General features: G+C 38.0%; 1 protein-coding gene across 2 annotated transcripts in view; it reads right to left on the reverse strand.

Moving 5' to 3' along the window:
* LOC139937845 (tropomodulin-2-like) overlaps positions 1–15,051 on the reverse strand; it is a 106,795-nt gene extending 91,744 nt beyond the window's left edge. Inside the window, exon 1 of one of the 2 annotated variants that reach the window (XM_071933192.1) lies at positions 14,942–15,051. The gene's annotated coding sequence lies outside the window, so the exon portion shown is untranslated. Of the gene's footprint in view, positions 1–12,948; positions 13,142–14,941 lie in introns of those variants that run through there. The other variant, XM_071933191.1, reaches the window with a different exon arrangement.
* Positions 15,052–18,113: the final 3,062 nt, after the last annotated feature.

Consider the following 18,113-nt stretch of genomic DNA (forward strand, 5'->3'; position numbering starts at 1 on the left):
ATCAGTGACGTCACAAAATACAACAGCGCCCTCTAGCGGCAGGTTGAAAACTCTTCAAAATGGACTTTTTGAAGATGTCTGTGGTGAAGTTTTTGTAATCACTTTATATTTTACACTTATGCAAATTAACCTCCGTGACTGACATTACCGTGACTGACATTACGCGTTCATAACATCTGCTGGAATAACAGTAACACCAATTTAGCAAAACAAAATTAAAAATTTCTGTCCACAAGAGAGTATCAATGAACTGTTTAATTCTATATTAAAGGAATAACTATAATGTTTTAGATGTTTAAAGGATGAAACATGCATTAATTGTGATAAAATGTAGTAAAAGAGATAAAAAGAGCTAAAACATAAACTGCTATTTGGAATTTGGGAATTGGGATGAAGTTTTTATTGAAAAAAAATGACATATGAAGGAAGAGATGGGTGCTCCCTTTTTGTTTGTTATTTTATGCATATGTTGAGATACACCAAGTGAGAAGACTGGTCTTTGACAATTACCAATAGTGTTCACTGTCTTTAACACATAAATTGCTATCTGAACATGGTATAATCCAATTTTTATTTTTGTTATGCCACATTGGGCAAACTGCTTTGAATACACAACAAATTTCAAACTCAGTTGAGAAATTTCAAAAAAATTGACGAAACAGCTATGCATTTGTGCACAAATGCAATTATGTCTAGTTTTTTATTTGAATTCTTCAGAACTATTTTTCTAAGTGCTGATTTGCAATGTTCCTTAACCCTTAGCACGCTACCAGGTTGTACACACAGTATGGGCGCTAAATTTCCTGCGTAGCGCTACTAAAATGCACATACATTTTTCCTCAAGACTTTTACTCTGTGAAGAAAGTGTTGGGCTAAATTGCAAAATAAGTTTTTTACTCAGTATTTTATTTCCCATCTAATGCAGTAAACATTATGGATTTTGGATAAAGAATAACCGAGATACGCTTATTTCATTACCACTAAATTCTATCACCGGCCGCCAAGCGCAGTTGCTGTCGATTTTCATCTCCGATCCAGACCCATCGCTGCTGCCGGCAGACCCAGTGTCGTGTTCATGTACATCGTTTTCGTTGACAAGTACACAGTACACGTACACAGTACACATACAGCATTTTCAACACATCAGAATCTCTCAAAAAAAACTCTTCAAAGTCTGATTCTCCGGAGTCTGAGTCCTGAAAAATTTCCAGAAATGCTGCATGGACGTCCATTGTGTCCGCATTTTGTCTTAGTGTACAGGTTTTTGATCGGAAATTGTGAGAAAATTTGGGACAAAAGATTGTGTTTTTTTCCGATGAAATATCATTGCATACATGTATAGCTAGATGCTTGCAGCTGGGCCATTCCAGCGTCACTCGCATTTCACTTTTTTGCATCCTTTTACAAGCTTAGTGATGTATTTTTTTAAATACAGGGAATTACTCTTTCATTTTTGGTATGGATATACTCAGTATCTAAGGCATTAATGTAATGGTATCAAAAAAATAACCCAATACTAAATTTGAGCATGACACTGGACAAAACTGTCACTCGCATTTCATGAAAAGGACATGCCAAAAAATGTCTCTGTTTTATTTGAAAAGTTTCCTCAAACCAGATGTACTACAACCAAATTGTTATAATTATGTACTAAACACCTACCCCACTGAAGTATAAATGAGAGTAACAAGAATCTAAAACAATAAACTGTATTTGTCTGCTCAGTGAGTTGTGCACAAAATGAAGCTTTTCCTCCACAATTCTGATCAAGTCTTCTTAAAACAACCTTTCTAAACATTTTAAGGGAGCTGAGTGCTCAAAATACTAATTACAATAAAAAAGTGTATTTACTGAAAAATATACAAAACAATGAACTGTAAAGTTATCCGAGCAATTGGTTTGGCATTACTCAATATAAGGCACTAACACAATGGTGTTAGGAAAATTAAACAACACTAAATATTCATGAGCAAGACATAGGTCACACATTCACATTTTTGTTCACAATCGACCAAGGAAAATCTAACCAGGATGACTTTGGAAAAATGGTGCTTCCCGCCTAGGAGGACGACCAAAGATTCTCCCAGAATCATGCGAACCCCTCTCGTGTATCTGCCCATGCATCGAAAGGAAGCTTTTATGTTTTGTTTGCTTTTACTGGAAGTTTCCCTGTGTTCTTGTGATCATCATACTTTCCTGCTGCTTTCTTTTTTTCAATGTAACGCTTCTGCCTCATTTTGCCAGTCAACGCCATTTCTGAAATACATGGGATAAACATAATAAGATTATATTAAATACAAGAATTTATATAGGCCTAACACAATAAATGCAGAAAAAAAATTAAATCGTGTAAATCATCCCATAAGTATCAATTATCAAATTATAGTTGTTATTAATCAGATATTTAAACTGTTTTTAATACTTTCTATAGTTTTTAACACTTAAAATAATATGAGAGGGCGATCTGAACAATGAGAATATTTGCATGTATCCATTTTCTAAGGCCTACCGTTTTAAATTTTTACAACCCTCAATACCACAAATATTATCTTTTAATTACACAAATAATTTATTATTATTTACTTTGGTAGTAAGCTACTATTAATGATCAAATTAAATTACCTTTTGTTTCAATACAACCAGACTGGATAGCAGAGAATTGTAGAAAGCGTAAGAAAGGATCAGTAAACTGCAGAAGCGCATGTCCTAGTTAGTGCTACATGCAGCTTTGCGATGACGTTCCTATGGAGATGCAATGCATCCTGGGTACCACAAATTATGCCTGCCCTCTGCTAAAACAATAGGCTTAAGTAATGCTGGCACAAGTAGTATACTTCTTTACACATTACTTCCCTCAAATCTATCTTTGAACACATTCTCATAATGGAAAATGGTATCGTCAGTCACATTACATTTCGTCACTCGCATTTTCTAATGTCAAATTTTAATGTAATTTGTATAACTTTTTTATCAAATTTTGTATTGTTTACCCTTTTTATTGTAAATTGTTGCAATTCAGCATGTGGCTGCTTATGACATTTTTTAATAAACCATTCTACATATATTTCACGCCACTCACCTTTCAAATTTCAAGGGCCTCCTATTATAATGTGGTTGGTATTTTGGTTTATAACTTGGTGCTTTTAAACTTGAGATTGGTGGGAGAAGCAATTTTCAATTGCCAACAATACAATCACAACCAGTTGAGAAAAAATAAATAAAAAAGGGAGCTTTCCGTCACTCGCATTTCATACCTATCTGCATCCAACGACTGTGCACCTACAAATCTTAAAGAAAAGTCATGGGCAGATTATTATTTTTGTTCTTAAGTAATGCACATGTACATGTAGTATACTTTTATACACATTACTTCCCTCAAAACTATCTTTGTACACATTCTTATAATAGAAAATGGAACCGTCAGTCGCATAACATGTCGTCACTTGCATTTCACGTCACTCACATTTCAAATTTCAAGGGCCTTCTATTAATAAGGTCGGTAACGGAAGGACACCAAAACAATGGTTTTTCCATCTATCGTGTTTAGCATAATTTCTGTGAATTCTGAAAGATAATTTTGTTAAAGGATAGAAATGCAATACTTAGGGGTTTGGTTATACTATACCAGTCTTCATCTGAAACTGTTTGGTATTGTATTATAAATACAATGCCTTAAGTGGATTAACATTTGGTAAGGACGGTAACGGAAGGACAACAAGTTTACTCAATTATTGTATACCATGCACAAAAAGTGATTTTAACATTACATTTTGCTGAAAATTTGCAGCGTTAGTGACATCTATTCCACATTAGACCTTTTATTATTTATGCAACAATAATTATTTATGCAACAAGTTTACTCAATTATACCAATATGCACAAAAGGGCCAAAGCCAAAAGTATCGTGTGTGTGTGTGTGTGACAGGACGGAATTTAATGTAGTATTTTCAGTGTATTTAATAGTAGAACCATTAAACAGTGTTGTTAAAACACAAATTAATTTATGGTGTGTACAAGGAACCAACTGACCCAAGCAAGCTCCAAAAAAAAATTGAATAGTATTTAGTTTGTTGCCGTAGTACACCGATTGATTTTGATGGATTTGGTGCCGAGTTTCAGGTACATGTAAGTATTTATCAGATTCTTTTTTCATAACTGGATTATTGATTTGTTGATATTTATGGATACCAAAATATATCAAAATCACTATTCTGTCAGAGTAAAGATCTTGAAAATATAAACCTTTAGCTTTAATTTGACACCTTATTTGTTTTTGTACCATGAATTTAAGTTTATTGTTGTCATGTGGACTTTGGTGTGGAATTGCCCTTCACATAAAATAGCCGTTGATTTGTATTCGCGCTCCACACACTCCGCCCCACACACTCCGCCCCAACAGCCCGGCCGACCGATGACGTCATGCTGATTGGCAAATTCCAAGATGGCTGCGCCGAGTACGAATCGAGGAAATATGAGTCGGAGAAAGGTAGCAAACTTTTCAACACACACAAAGCAAGCTAAGAGTTAGGTGAACACATTCAGCCGGTTTATACTGCAGAGTGGCTCGTAGGGGAGGCGCCAGAATTCTTTTATTTTTGGTTATTTCTTAGCTGCATGATGAAATGGTGTGGACATGTGGCTAGGCCTTGACCACACAAGTGGGGCTATGATTGAACCATCATCGTTATTGTCGTGAGAGATGTAACCCTATGACTATAATTGGTTACGGGAGCTGATAGCGGACGAAACCGAAATAGTTCTAGGACTAGAGTACCTACTACATGTACATGTATCGTAGGAGGTCCTGTTTTCAAGGTGTCCCTAAAATCGTGGCAAATCTTTTACCTCTCTGTGCGCGATGTAAACGGTCCCTAGATACAAAAGTTTTGGTTTTATTTGCCAAGAAAAGAGTCTACTCTCCCTTAACCAAAACTTAGAAACACGTAAGGCTCCACTGGTTATTTGCACTTGTAAATGCAAAAAGTTTGGTATTTTAAGCATTTCTATAAGGTAGCAAAATATGTCATAATAGTGAGGCCATATAAAAAATATTACCCACCGAAAAAGTTGCATCAAACACTATTTCAATTCACAATTCACGGTGATCAAAAACCATGTGACTGAACACCCTATATCCTCCTCTTCATTTGTTTATACCAAGTATGAAACATATATTAAAACTTGATAGACATTGAAATTTTCACACCACACACCGATCTTCAATGACTTCAACTGGTCCCATTTGTTTTGAGTTTTTCCTGTTTACAAGGCAAACGAGAAAGAATGGTTTCCCGGTGAAGCCATACGTGGAAGAAATATCTGCAGTGACTCTGTGAGACTATGTGTATGACTCTTAAGCCAGCAGTTGTCTTCATTTTATTCACAATATTTGTTATGACATTTTAAAAATTACCATGGTAATTTGAAAAGAAGAAAAAAAATAAACAAAAAATAAATAAAAAGTGTGAATAATTATTGCCTTTTAAATCCAGTGTTCTCCAACCTATAGAAAAGACGTGGCGCCCTGCCACGCTTTCTGCCGCGAGCGCCGCCCTTTATAATCGTCGCCAAGCTTTAAAATGTTGCCGCCACGTTTACATGTTTTGACTCCATGCATTAAAAATACTACAGAATTAAGTTTTAAAGAAATACACAGCCTTGGAGGAATTCTAATAACATGGACAATTATTGCCGGCAGAGGGCGTTGCGGGGCAAAGTTCATTGAATTATTTCTCAATGTGTGTTGTCGACCGATTGTCAATTCACAAAGATTTTGTTGCAAACGGAGGTCAAAACATGTTTAAAACACCTGATCCTCAAATCACGAACGCATTGAAATGGTGGTTAATGGAATAAACTTAGGGCAGAAATTAAGAGACAAAATCGTTCAAAAATGGCATTTTCGAACTTCACTTCCTTGGGTTTTTTTTCTGTTATTTTTGTAATAAAATACTACAGAATTAAGTTTTAAAGAAATAAGAAAGACATCGTTCGTTTCAGAGAATACACGTACGATCATCACAAAAAACGATGCACATAAACAACCACATGGTGCTAATGCATCAGGCCCCCCCCCCCCCCCCCCACACACACATCATGCATGGACCGTACACACGGCGTCCAAAGTCCAAAGCTAACCAACGTACCGCACGCTGTGATTGGCCGTTGATAATTCCAATTTATAAGATCTTGGCTAGAATTCAATGCAGTCACACGTTCACGAACGGAGTAAAGAATTGCTGCACATTGTGCATTACGCCTGCATATTGCGAACAATACACAGCCTTGGAGGAATTCTAATAACATGGGCAATTATTGCCGGCAGAGGGCATTGCGGGGCAAAGTTCATTGAATTATTTCTCAACGTGCGTTGTCGACCGATCGTCAATTCGTGAAGATTTTGTTGCAAACGGAGGTCAAAACATGTTTAAAACACCCGATCCTCAAATCACGAACGCATTGAAATGGTGGTTGACACAAGCATATAAGTTTTCAGCCATGTTGTAAAGTTTAAACAAGTTAGGGCAGTATGATACTATTCTTTGACCCACAATTCAACTTCTAGCATATGTTTTGTTTGCCATGTGCCTCATTTTGTCTGTAAGCATATTATGTATGCAAGATCCATGCGCAACACACCTATCCTACAAGTTCATCTTCTTCAACTTTTGTGGTGAATTTTTTGGGGTAAGTTTGATAAAGTTACATGGTGTAATCCATATGAATTTTATTTTAAAGGGGTATCTTAGAGTTGTATTTCTCTTCTATACTAAATTAATGAGAGTTTGTGTACAAGTGCTTCATGTACATGTATTATTCTAACACTGTTCATCAGGTACCATGTGTATAGAAATTGCAATTTTCAAAAAAGTTGATTTACTTTGTTCCTTATTTTAATGTCCATAAATCAAACAGGCCATTGTCAAACAAGGAAAAGCAAAAGCAACACATTTTGTGACATAAGAAACAGCAAGAGAGTTTGCTGTCTAATCGTCAACAATATCAGCTTGTGTGTAAGGGGGAAGCAAACTCATATCTATAAGCTTGTTGCCCTGTGCAAACAGACCATGGGATGTGAAGTGTGACCAAAAAAACAAAAAACATTTTGATGTGCATCTCATAGAGTTTTTTTTTTTAGTACAAAGCACAAAAAATAGTAGGACCAAAACGTGTTCAAAAGGTTTAATATTATAAAAGTCTTCCTTTGTACATGTACATGGAAAATCAAAGGCTTTAGTTCTTAATTAGGGAGGGGGTACATGTATGTAGTAGAAGGGCAAAGAGGAAACTGGTGTTGGTAGGCCGGGGTGGGGTTTGGAAAGGAGGGAGGGTGTGATGAAGAGAGAGAGACTGTCCATTTAAGCGTTAAGCTGAAAAGCATTCACTGGACTTTCTTCTGCACCTCCCATGGCAAAGGTCATGTGGATGGCATGGGAGGGGCAGTGAAACATCTTATAGAAAATGGCCCACTCAAAATGTTTGTATCTTCTATACGAGGGACAAAATGATTTTCAAGCTAGATGTGCCAGAAAATGTCAAAAATTTCTGTTGAACTTTAAGATTAGTGTCCATGACCAAGAGTCAAGACAAGGAACTCATTCAACATCCTTTCTATTGGTTTTTTTTCTTTGGTATAGGCCTATGTACGAGAGAAATTCACTTGGTTTATTGTGACTTTAAAATTCTGCATGGCTTATGAATGTAAAGGAACAAGTTTATATGTTACAGACATAAACATTTTGTAATATATGTGACCCGGGTTAACGATATGGCGAGGTAATGGCTTTTTATACCCTTTTTTGCAATTATATTACCAAATATTACTTTATTCCATTATTTTTTGCTTAATTGATTTGTATATAGTGTAGTATTGCATACTAGTTAGTAATTTATTTATTTCTTGTTTATCCTGGGAAATCCATTCAGTAAGAAAAACTCACTGATCTCCCATGGATCCCAGCTAATAACAAACTACAGAAGTGAACTTAAGATAAAAATATTACAAATATAGACCAGATTAGAGCTGTGAGTGAAGTACAAAGGGTGTATCACAAATAATATTAGTCACAGACAAAGTGTAACGTAACTAACTGTAACGTAACTAACCATGATTTGGGGGCAATGCCTGGAACTGATAAGAGTTATTTTATTTTTGTCCCTACCACAACACTTGCTAGTACCCTTGTAGTATAGAAATAGTAAAGTTTGAGGAAACTCTGTTTGAGGAAACTTTTTGTTCAAAGACATGCAACTTTTTCCCATGTCCCTTTTTTGTAACGTAACTAACCAAAATTAAACTGATCATAACAACCGAATAAATGTGTCTAGAAGTTTGTAATTTGTTTGCATATAGGTCTAGGCAAGATGTAGCCATGGTACAAAAATGGAGACTTGATAGGCTATCATGTTAATATTGGAGAAAACAGAGTTAAGCAGCTAAATGTGTAACGAAACTAACCATGGAAATGCCCATTTGGTAATTTTCAAATAAATTTACGTTTTGTTTAACAGCTTGATGTTTTGAGATATTATCATGATGGGAATTTTTTTAAATTTAGCTTATTCTTCAGACGTCTTCAAATTCTTTTCAATTTGATGTTTTTATTTCACTAGTTTTCTATGACCAAAAACCAGGGTAGTGGGAGAGCACAATTAATAGTTTTGTTTTGGGGGAATCGTAATGAACAAGAAGAGTACAATTTTGTATATTATTATTGATCTGTTCACATTTTATTTAAAAATAAACAATATAATTATATGGAGTAGATGTCTGTTATTACCCAACCAAGCTGGTAAGAAGTACTCTTGATGATGATGACACATTTCAACAAACAACCATATTCAGGTTTTCAACGATTATAAAAAAAACATTGGTTTCATTCCAAGTTTTGTGTTCAGAAAACAATTATTGTAAATGTTGTTAAAAACGTTACCAAATATGCCCTCAAAAAGTCTAAGGAAAGTAGCCAGGTTCACCTTAGAATGCACCACAGAGCATCTAGGATCAAAAAATTTCCCGGGGCTCTTTAGCGGCCCCCTGACCCCACGCCGTAAGGGTTTCGCACTTTCGCGCTCGCATTGTATGTACCCCACGAATTAGCCCCACCCACAGCACCACCCTTTAATTTAAGAGTTGGAGAAGACTGAAATCTTAAATTCCCCTTAATATTTTTAATAAAGCGTAAACAGAAAAAGTGATAATTGAATCACCAAGCTGATGTTTAAGAGTCCCTGCCTGTAAGAGTGTACCAAGTGGTGATTCATGGGTTCTAAGATCTTCTTCTAAAAAATTAGAGTGATACATCATCATACCAAACGAATAAATCCAAAATTTTAGTTTGCTGACGCTTTCGGTTTTGGAGTTACCAGTTATCAAAGTTTGGGCCTAAAAGCCCTCGAGAAACGAATAGTACATTCCCTGTAAACACAAAAATGTGCGCCAAGGTCATCCCAACAAAAGTGAAACATTTTTTGAAACCTCCAGTTGGGCTCATAACAAAAGTAAAAAAAAAAAATTGGGATCTCGTTGGCGCGTCATGTTACGCGCACCTGAACCCTTGACGAACAGTGCCCTCGTGCCATTTTCAACGCCTCATAACTCAGCGCGCCTATAAGATCCCATGAATTAAACAAGTTCAAATGAAAGAGCTTGCATCCCTAAAACAAATTTAAGTGCAAAGTGCGTGGGATCTCGTTGGCGCAGAGAGATAATAGAGGTCAAAGTTCAAATTTTACCAATATATTGCGTTTTCGCACCTCCGTAACTTCGCGCGCCAACAACAAAAAATTGTTTCTATGGCAACTGGGTATTGGAACAGTTTTCATCTAATGACAAATGAAAAAAGAATCTTGGGATCTCTGCAACTTGCATGTCGAAAGATTTTTTGAAAATTTTCTAAAGTATTGTCATTCCACACATTTTGGCCTAAATTGGCACAACATTCACTTTTTTCATCACTGTAAGTATCTATGCCAACAAGATCCCATCAATGTTTTCTTGTATTTGGTTAAGTTGAGTGTTCCTAAACAGATTTCAATTGAAAAATAATTGGGATCATGTTGGCCCACCAATATAACAAAGGTCAAAGGTCATATGAAACTACACTACTGCCTATTTCGGGCGATTTTGCGTCGTCTAGAAATCCACGCGCCAATATGATCCCATTAAGTTGTCTGCGTTTTATGATTATATAGATTCTCAGCAACACATAAAAAGCAAAAACCAAATGGGATTTGAGTGGCGCTAACAAATATTACAGATCAAAAGTTCACAATACATGCCTATACACATTGTACTTATGCATTGCTGTGGCAACCGAAAGTGAGAAATATCCCCCAATTTCAAAATGTTGGCAAACCATGAAGGGGATAGGTCTTCAAAATGAATTTTGGTCAAGATATAGACTGGACTTGTTTTTACAAATGGTGTTAGTTTAATGTTGGTTGGTAACTGTTGCCAAGGTCAAAGGTTACAAAGAATATGGGTGTTTTTTATATTTCTGTCAAGAGCCAACTTCAGAGCCTTTTCAAGATTTTATTTAAAGAACAAGGGCTCTATCATTTCAGTTTGGGACAGCCACTTATAATATCTAGGCACATATGGTTGTCCCAAATTAATTATAGAGCCCTTCCTTATTTGATAAAATGTTGACAGGGCTTCGAAGTTGGTTCTTGACAGAAAATGTATTACAAAACACCAATATTTTCTGTGGAGAGCCAACTTCAAAGCCATGTCATCGTTTTATCAAATGAACAAGGGCTCTATAAATAATTTGGGACAATCACATGTGCCTAGATAATATAAGTGGTTTTCCCCAACATAAAGGAAAGAGCCCTTGTTCGTTAAATAAAATCTTGAAAAGGCTCCGAAGTTGGCTCTTGACAGAAAATATAAAAAACACCCATATTCTTTGTAACCTTTGACCTTGGCAACAGTTACCAACCAACATTAAACTAACACCATTTGTAAAAACAAGTCCAGTGTATCTCTTGACCAAAATTCGTTTTGGAGACCTATCCCCTTCATGGTTTGCCAACATTTTGAAATTGGGGGATATTTCTCACTTTCGGTTGCCACAGCAATGCATAAGTACAATGTGTATAGGCATGTATTGTGAACTTTTGATCTGTAATATTTGTTAGCGCCACTCAAATCCCATTTGGTTTTTGCTTTTTATGTGTTGCTGAGAATCTATATAATCATAAAACGCAGACAACTTAATGGGATCATATTGGCGCGTGGATTTCTAGACGACGCAAAATCACCCGAAATAGGCAGTAGTGTAGTTTCATATGACCTTTGACCTTTGTTATATTGGTGGGCCAACATGATCCCAATTATTTTTCAACTGAAATCTGTTTAGGAACACTCAACTTAACCAAATACAAGAAAACATTGATGGGATCTTGTTGGCACAGATACTTACAGTGATGAAAAAAGTGAATGTTGTGCCAATTTAGGCCAAAATGTGTGGAATGACAATACTTTAGAAAATTTTCAAAAAATCTTTCGACATGCAAGTTGCAGAGATCCCAAGATTCTTTTTTCATTTATCATTAGAAGAAAACTGTTCCAATACCCAGTTGCCATAAAAAAAAATTTTGTTGTTGGCGCGCGAAGTTACGGAGGTGCGAAAACGCAATATATTGGTAAAATTTGAACTTTGACCTCTATTATCTCTCTGCGCCAACGAGATCCCACTCACTTTGCACTTAAATTTGTTTTAGGGATGCAAGCTCTTTCATTTGAACTTGTTCAATTCATGGGATCCTATAGGCGCGTTGAGTTATGAGGCGTTGAAAATGGCACGAGGGCACTGTTCGTCAAAGGTTCAGGTGCGCGTAACATGACGCGCCAACGAGATCCCAAATTTTTTTTTTTACTTTTGTTATAAGCCCAACTGGAGGTTTCAAAAAATGTTTTACTTTTTCTGGGATGACCTTGGCGCACGTTTTTGTGTTTACAGGGAATGTACTACTCGTTTCTTGAGGGCTTTTTGGCCCAAACTTTGATAACTGGTAACTCCAAAACCGAAAGCGTCAGCAAACTAAAATTTTGGATTTGTTCGTTTGGTATGATGGTGTATCACTCTAATTTTTTGGAAGAAGATCTGCGAACCCATGAATCACACCCCCCCCCTAATTTGGTACATTCTTACAGGCAGGGACTCTTAAATTTTAATATTTGTAATAATATTGATACAAGGGTTACAAAAAAATCTCAAAAAATCTTGGAAAATAATATTTATAACTTATAAGGCACACGGCTCCTTTATATTAAGCCTCTGTATTTTTTTCTTCAGAATGCTCAGCAGAATGTTCAGTCACATGATTTGATCAACGTGATTGTGAATTGAAATAGTGTTTGATGAACCTTTTTCGGTGGGCAATTTTTTGTATATTATGGCCTGAACATTTTTGTCGCCTAAAATACCAAACTTTTTGCATTACAAGTGCAAATAACCAGTGGAGGCTTATGTGTTTCTAAGTTTTGGTCAAGGGAGAGGAGACTCTTTGCTTGGCAAATAAAACCAAAATTCTTGTAATCTAGGGAATGTTTACATCGCGCACAGAGAGGTAAAAGATTTGCCACGATTTTAGGGACACCTTGAAAACAGGAACTCCTACGATAGGCCTACCAAAATTAAAAATTCATTCCAATTCATCATTTTCTACATCCATGTTTTCAGAGCATAACCTACGATAGAAAACTTTTTTCCCAAGCATGATTAAGCCTGATGAAAATACAGACCGTGAGTAAACAGCATAGCTTCTGTCTGTCATTGGCATAACTGGTGGAGCTTTTTTTGTTACACAGTCTCGCGGTAATAATTATTATAAATAATAAACGGGAATATAATATATTGGGGATCGAAAACATGTGAGGGTGAGGGTCGATAACAATTGACCCTAGTCCTACGATATTTGACTGTAAAATATATTACTTACGTTTTGTAACAATCTCCAAAACCACGGGATGCTTTTCCTTTTTTGGTGCCCCACACTAATTACTAAATAAAGGGAGGACCATAAACGTGGAGAAAACGCTGCCTACACAAATGGATTACCGATGGCCAACTCGACTCACGACTGCAGAGTGTAGCAAAATAAAACGGATTAGATCGGCGGCACGCCCGAGTATAGTTAGACTTGGTTCCAAGTCTGTGATCGTGGCTTTAGTCTACCCGATAGCCAACACATAGACCTTTTCGCAAATACTGGGGCGCGCGCGTAAAGCTTGGAATTAGGTGCATTGTGGTCTAGCTGATTACAAATTTGATTCATATATATCCCACAATGCACCTCATTCAACAGTCTGCGCTTGCGCATTGGTATTTGCGATAAGGTCTATAATTTCCTAAAATAGCGCCCTCTTGCGTCATTGGTCTACGATAAATGTAAACTTGATGACAAGTCGTTAGGCGCTGCCTATTTGTCTGTCTTTCATGCAACAGTCACAGTGCGATGTTACACATGCAACAGTCGTAGGTAGCGACTGACTCACACACACATACTGGGATCGAGGGTGCGTGTATCGTCCCCGTAGCTACGCCGCGCTGTAACTACACACCACACTTAACAATTACCGTCTTGACTTCAAGACTACAATAAATGAGGCTTTAGACAAATATTTTTCTTTTGTTGATAAACAAACCAGCGCCTGCGGGTTGGCACGCGGGGGGGGGGGGGGGGGTCAGGACGATCTGCACACGTTCGTCCTGGAAAAAACAACCACCACACACTGGGGCCGACCCAAGGAAGCTAAACGAACGCACCATATATAGACGTTTAAAATCTCGTCTAACTGGTGACGCGGGAGGAAATCACAACTAGACCATCTATACCACAAAACAAAGAGCAGTTTTCACTATAGTCATACACATCTCAGAATGTAACGTACCAACTGATATGAAAGAGACAACGAATCCCAAATAGCCAGACATGCTGACGCCATTCTCGGAAATCTAACACAAAAAGCCCATTTTAAAATTTAGGTAGTTAAGTATGATAATTTATGAGCATGCATGAAAAATTGTGTTTTATTAAAAAGCCTTTCAATGCGCTATATTTGCAGTATAATTTCTGAAGATTCTGATTCTGTAAAATGCTAAATTTAAAATTAAAAAAAACTCGAAAAATACTCGGACGGAAGTCTCGGTTTTTAAACTGTAGGCCTACACAAAATTATTCATTGACTCTTTGGGTGCGTTCGTTTAGCTTCCCTGGGTCGACAACGGTGTGTGGCGGGTTTTTTTCCCAGGACGAACGTGCGCAGATAATTACCCACGTTCGTCCTGGGGAAAGAAAACGCCGCACACCGGGGTCGACCCAGGGAAGCTAAACGAACGCACCCATAATTAATCCGATGCTCAATTTATATGACGAGTCCCAGTGCCCGTCCGTCCGAGAATATGCACCCTCCAAATGAAAATAACCGGGTCCGGACCCCAAGAATATACATGTACTGTGCTTATCATCAATATATCCCATTATTAATGGGATATTGTTTCAAGGGTACGATACTCAAATGTCCTGTTTTCAAGGTATTGTCAGGCAGCTTTTTCTTTGAATTGGAACTTAAAACTAACGATGCCATTAGCAGCTGATTACGTTAGAGTATGCATACAAACTTGATGGACATTGAAGTTTTCCAACTAGTGGTCCTATACTTCTAAAACCTTTAAGGCCCCCCCCCCCCCCCCCGTGAGCCTTATAGGAGTCTAATATTTTTGACCTCCTTAACGCTACACGTGTTTTAAATCGGCGTTGATAGATGAAAGTTTTACGACCGTTCGCCATCAACAACTAACATTTCCTTTGTACTGCACACCCGAAACTTTCACCACACACTCAATATACAATCATGATGCTTGTATGGCCTTTTTGTTGAGTTAAATTAAAAAACATCCTTAAAAAATGACATTTTCTGCTCGGTACTCACTGTTGTTTTTCTGCCGCATCGCACGTTTTTTGACTTCTCAGTTTATTCTCAATGCTTTATTTTGTTGTCACTTGGTCACCAAGCGCTGTTACACACGGGCACCAGCCTACTCGCTTGCCGCGAACTGTCGTGGCTCGGCATGCCGAGCCACGACCGAGTTGGACTAAACCATTTTGTAGAAGGGGTGTTACGCGGAAAGACGGGCGCGCTGTCTGCTTACGATACCCGCCGTTCACGAATATAGCGCAGACGCACTGCCGCATAACACCCATTCTACAGAGTGGTTTAGTCCAACTCGGTCGTGGCTTGGCAGTTCGGCAAGCGAGTAGGCTATAGACGTCATCCCTGAAAGCTTGGCACGCCGGACATCTGAGACCGACAGCGTTGTCGAGGTCTCAGACGTCCTGCGTGCTAAAAGCTCCGGGTTACCAAATATCGCAGTTTCAGGTTATTTCATACCTGCGCACAGCAAGCGAAAGTTGTCGATTTTAGTGCCGGGCTGAGTCAACTGTTTTGCTCGAGCTCGTAGCTGTCTTGGCGGCATCCACAAGTAAATTGAGTGCGGTGAACGAGTGGAGCTTCTACGACAGAAATTTGAAGAAAAAAATAGTCACGTAATCGAGTATTTGAGGAGCAGGAAATACAAAGAAGGTTCTTATGAAAGCCAGAAGAGGGTTTTGAGTTGCCAGGCGGAAAAGCACTCACGTACGATAATAATCAAAACAAGGTCTCGGAGATTTATTCGCGGCGGCAGCAGAGTACAGGAGACTCATAGCCACTACGTTATCCGGAAAGCTTGGCTCGCGCCGGCCGGCATCAGAGACAATGACTACTGCGTGCCGAAATGCCCTGTGACGTCACCCGGAACTTTAAGCACGCCGGACTTCTGAGACCGTGATACCTGTGTGGACGGAGATTCTGTCCCCCGGTGTCCCCAGACCACTTTTTTACCTGGCTTGTCTATGGTCCAGCGTCCCCGAGACAGTGTCTCCTAGGATAAACGGTCTCTTGTTTTGTTATTCTGTCCGCTGTGCTCAGCAGAGTTGTTGTTCCCCACCCAGGCACGATCGTCCACCGACGACGGAAGGTTCAGTGAGGACATTTCGCTGAGTATGACGCACATTAGCCACTTTGTAAGCAGTAGATCACATTATTCGAAGATTTCCAATATTATTTCACGATATTTTCGTGAGGCAAGAAAAGTTGCAGACGTAGGGTACACAACTAAAGTTAGTTCCGGTCGGACGTCCCAACAAATACTGACTTGATTCCAAGACTATAGTCTAGTTAATCTAAGCCGAAATATGGCTTGACCTAGACAAAATTGCAGCACAAATGTTTTTTTTTTGCAAGTGCCTCCTGTAACCCTGTGAATGAACATATCCAAAAAGTAGAAAAAAATAAGCAGGGGAAATATAATAATTATGCATAATTTGCACAAATTTAAAATTCCGTTTTTCCCCTAAAATAAAATGCACAACCTAGAATAAGTAGAAATTTTATTTGTTTCACATGGTTTTTTTTCAAACACATATGAGCAAGAACAAATTCAAGATGACGGAAATTTTTCAAGATGGCCGCCATTTTCCCGCCAAAACCGTCTTATCGCCAGTTAACAAAGGGTACGTTCGTTTGGCTTCCCCTGGTCTACCCGCGGTGCTCACCTAAGGTGCGTTTTGTAACCAATAATTGTTTCTAGCGTCGACGTCATAACCAAAACGGTAACCGAGCTCACAACTCGGTTATCGTTCAGTCTGAACAGCAGAACCAACGACCAACAACCGAAACAGTTTTTGGTTACCGCCGCCAAAACGCATCCCTGTGGGTGAGCCCCTGACAAGAGCTAATCGAACGATAACACTCGCCCTCTCGTGGTGACGGCATACACCTCAGGTCATCCTTCGCTCTAGCCTGAACGTCTGACGTCATTCCAAAGACAGGGGCCCAGTCTAACTTCGCTCGTTCCCAGCGCCTTGCTTTAACCAAAGGCGCTGGGATGGGCAAAAGTATTATTAGCTGTTCCGACCGTCCGTCGGAACAGGTATTGTTTTCGTCGAGATTTTTATTATTAGCTGTTCCGATCCAGTCGGAACAGGTATTGTTTTCGTCGAGATTTTTATTATTTTTATTAGCTGTTCCGATCCAGTCGGAACAGCTATTGTTTTCGTCGAGATTTTTATTATTTTTATTAGCTGTTCCGAACTTTAGTCGGAACAGCTATTGTAATCGTCGAGATTTTTATTTTTTTTATTAGCTGTTCCGAACTTTCGTCGGAACAGCTATTGTAATCGTCGAGATTTTTATTTTTTTTAGCTGTTCCGACTGTCCGTCGGAACAGCTATTGTAATCGTCGAGATTTTTATTTTTTTTTATTATTAGCTGTTCCGAACTTTAGTCGGAACAGCTATTGTAATCGTCGAGATTTTTATTAGCTGTTCCGACTGTCCGTCGGAACAGCTATTGTAATCGTTGAGATTTTTATTTTTTTTTATTATTAGCTGTTCCGACTGTCCGTCGGAACAGCTATTGTAATCGTCGAGATTTTTTTTTTTTTTTATTAGCTGTTCCGAACTTTAGTCGGAACAGCTATTGTAATCGTCGAGATTTTTATTTTTTTTTGTTATTAGCTGTTCCGAACTTTAGTCGGAACAGCTATTGTAATCGTCGAGATTTTTATTTTTTTTTATTATTAGCTGTTCCGACTGTCCGTCGGAACAGGTTTTGTTTTCGTCTAGATTTTTATTAGCTGTTCCGACGTAGTGGTCGGAACAGCTATTGTTTTTGTTAAGATTTTTATTTGTTTTTATTATTATTATTATTATTATTCTTTGTTTCCGTCAAAAGCCCATAGGTTTAACCAGGGCATTTTGTTAAAGCCTAAATTCCCAAACCATAATACGAAATAGCGAGTTTATTATACCAAATTGAAGCTTAGAACATAAGCTTTACTCTAAATGTAAAAAAAATTAAAATCTTAATTAATTAGCCACGTAATCTTCATTTAAATATAATTGGATGCAGTCGCTTCAATGTTATTGTTCAATAATCTCTTTGATAAATGCCATACAGTATGTACCTTTCATGAGTTGTGACTTCTTGAGATGAGTCTACGCGTTTGAGTATAACTGGATGCAGTCACTTCCATGTTATTGTTCAACATTCTCTATGGTAA

This window comes from Asterias amurensis, chromosome 5 (assembly GCF_032118995.1).
Source record: "Asterias amurensis chromosome 5, ASM3211899v1".
In the NCBI taxonomy this organism is placed as follows: Eukaryota; Metazoa; Echinodermata; class Asteroidea; order Forcipulatida; family Asteriidae; genus Asterias; species Asterias amurensis.